General features: G+C 43.4%; 1 pseudogene; it reads left to right on the forward strand.

Moving 5' to 3' along the window:
• Window positions 1-652: 652 nt before the first annotated feature.
• LOC147370345 (ragulator complex protein LAMTOR5 pseudogene) lies at window positions 653-928 on the forward strand (annotated as a pseudogene).
• Window positions 929-2,790: the final 1,862 nt, after the last annotated feature.

The raw sequence follows: 2,790 nt of genomic DNA on the forward strand, positions 1-2,790 counted from the left end.
GCCAGAGATGATAGGTAATAGAAATCATGGACACCTATTCAGTTCAGTTCAGTCGCTCAGTCGTGTCCGACTCTTTGCGACCCCATGGACTGCAGCACGCCAGGCCTCCCTGTCCATCACCAACTCCCGGAGTTCACCCAAACCCATGTCCATCGAGTCGGTAATGCCATCCAACCATCTCATCCTCTGTCGTCCCCTTCTCCTCCTGCCCTCAATCTTTCCCAGCATCAGGGTCTTTTCAAATGAGTCACCTCTTCACATGAGGTGGCCAAAGTGGCTTTGGAGTTTCAGCTTCAAAATCAGTCCTACCAATGAACACCCAGGACTGCTCTCCTTTAGGATGGACTGGTTGGATCTCCTTGCAGTCCAAGGGACTCTCAAGAGTCTTCTCCAACACCACTATTCAAAAGCATCAATTCTTCAGCACTCAGCTTTCTTTATAGTCCAACTCTCCCATCCATCAGACACCTATTGCGTCTCTGTTAATAGTAACTCCAACTTCAGTATTTTGTTTGGGTTCCAGCTTATTATATAATCATAGCTAAATTAAATTGTGTTGTTTTTAAAAGCAGTATATTGACCTCTCGCGTCATGTGATTGACTGAGGGGCCCCTGACACCAGTGTGGCCAGAAGGAGGCGACACGTGGCGGGATGGAGGCTACCTTGCAGCAGTGCTTGGAGGACACAATGGAGAATCCATGTACTATTGGAGTCCTGTGCACAGATTTACAAGGACTCAATCTGGGCTGCCGCAGAACCCTGTCAGATGAGCATGCTGGGGTGATATCTGTTCTAGCCCAGCAAGCAGCTAAGCTAACCTCATACCCCACTGGTATTTCTGTGGTGTGTCTAGAATCAGATAATGGGAATATTATGCTCCAGAAACACGATGGCATCACAGTGCCAGTGTACAAAATGGCCTCCTGATGTCTTGTATCAGTGCTCCGAAGCCTGTCACAGGCCCTCAGTGGTACCTTATGTTAATTATCTTATAGATAATATAATATACTAGAGTTCTAGTAATTAGACCATTCGTGTAATAAGCATTGGTCACTTTCCTATTAATTTTAGAGTAAGCCTTTTGACCCTCTGTGGCTTGACTTATGAAATACTAGTTAAGGAAAGTACCACATTTTGAAACAGCAGATTTAAGTCACCTTGTATATAGAATTTTGTTATGTTTAATAATCCTGGTTGGAGGAAAAAAAAGCAGTATATTGATTCCAACATTATAGATTCAGTCTTGGGATATCTCAATTATTATATATGAAAGCTATTTTAACACTGATTAAGTGAAAAGGAACTAAAGAGCCTCCTGATGAAAGTGCAAGAAGAGAGTGAAAAATTTGGCTTAAAGCTCAACATTCAGAAAACTAAGATTATGGCATCTGGTCCCATCACTTCATGGGAAATAGGTGGGGAAACAGTGGAAACAGTGTCAGACTTTATTTTTTGGGGGCTCCAAAATCACTGCAGATGGTGATTGCAGCCATGACATTAAAAGACGCTTACTCCTTGGAAGGAAAATTATGACTAACCTAGATAGCATATTCAAAAGCAGAGACATGACTTTGCCAACAAAGGTCCGTCTAGTCAAGGCTATGGTTTTTCCAGTGGTCATGTATGGATGTGAGAGTTGGACTGTGAAGAAGGCTGAGCGCCAAAGAATTGATGCTTTTGAGCTGTGGTATTGGAAAAGACTCTTGAGAGTCCCTTGGACTGCAAGGAGATCCAACCAGTCCATTCTAAATGAGATCAGTCCTGGGTGTTCTTTGGAAGGAATGACGCTAACGCTGAAACTCCAGTACTTTGGCTACCTCATGTGAAGAGTTGACTCATTGGAAAAGACTCTGATGCTAGGAGGGATTGGGGGCAGGAGGAGAAGGGGACGACAGAGGATGAGATGGCTGGATGGCATCACCGACTCGATGGACATGAGTCTGAGTGAACTCCGGGAGTTGGTGATGGACAGGGAGGCCTGGCGTGCTGCAATTCATGGGGTCGCAAAGAGTTGGACACAACTGAGCAACTGAACTGAACCTCTGCCAACAATTTGTAGAACTTTCCATATCAATCAGAAAAATGACCAAATGTAGTGATAAATTAATTGAATGAGAGACCATTACACTTTGCTGGCTCTAATGCCATGGTGGCTTATGTAAGCAAAACAAAATCTTAGCCTGCAGATGCCTCAAGGTTACAAAATTGAAAATGTAGGGATGACCAATCACAAACAATTAAGGCTTTACGCTGTAACAAATCAAATAACTTCCTTTCTTTATATCTGTACTGTTTCTGTATGTCTTCTCCTTAGCTCCTGTCTGCCAAGAGTCTAAGAGTACTCTTAACCATTTTCTGTTTGGTGCTGCCTCATTTCAATTAATTTTTGCTCATTTGCTTAAAATTTAAAATATGCCTCAGTTTATCTATCAACAGTTGTTGTGTATAGCTACTTCATTCATTTCTAACAAATAATAACGATTTCTGTGATCCGCCAAAAACATTCAAAGATGCATGTGTGCTCAGTCCCTTAGTTGTGTCTGACTCTCTGTGACCCCATGGACATAGCCCATCAAGGTCCTCTGTCCATGCGATTTTCCAGGCAAGAGTACTGGAATGAGTTGCCACGCCCGTCTCCAGGGGATCTTCCCGACCCAGGGACTGAATCCATGTCTCCTGCATCTCCTGCATTGCAGGCGGATTCTTTACTTGCTGAGCCATCCAGGAAGCCTACATATACATAGATGTCCTCCCTTTTCCATTTCCTCTTTTTGAAAAACTCAATCCCA

The sequence above is a fragment of the Bos grunniens genome, chromosome 6, assembly GCF_055505025.1.
Source record: "Bos grunniens cultivar Pamir isolate PY7600 chromosome 6, Bosgru_T2T1.0, whole genome shotgun sequence".
NCBI classification, from domain to species: Eukaryota; Metazoa; Chordata; class Mammalia; order Artiodactyla; family Bovidae; genus Bos; species Bos grunniens.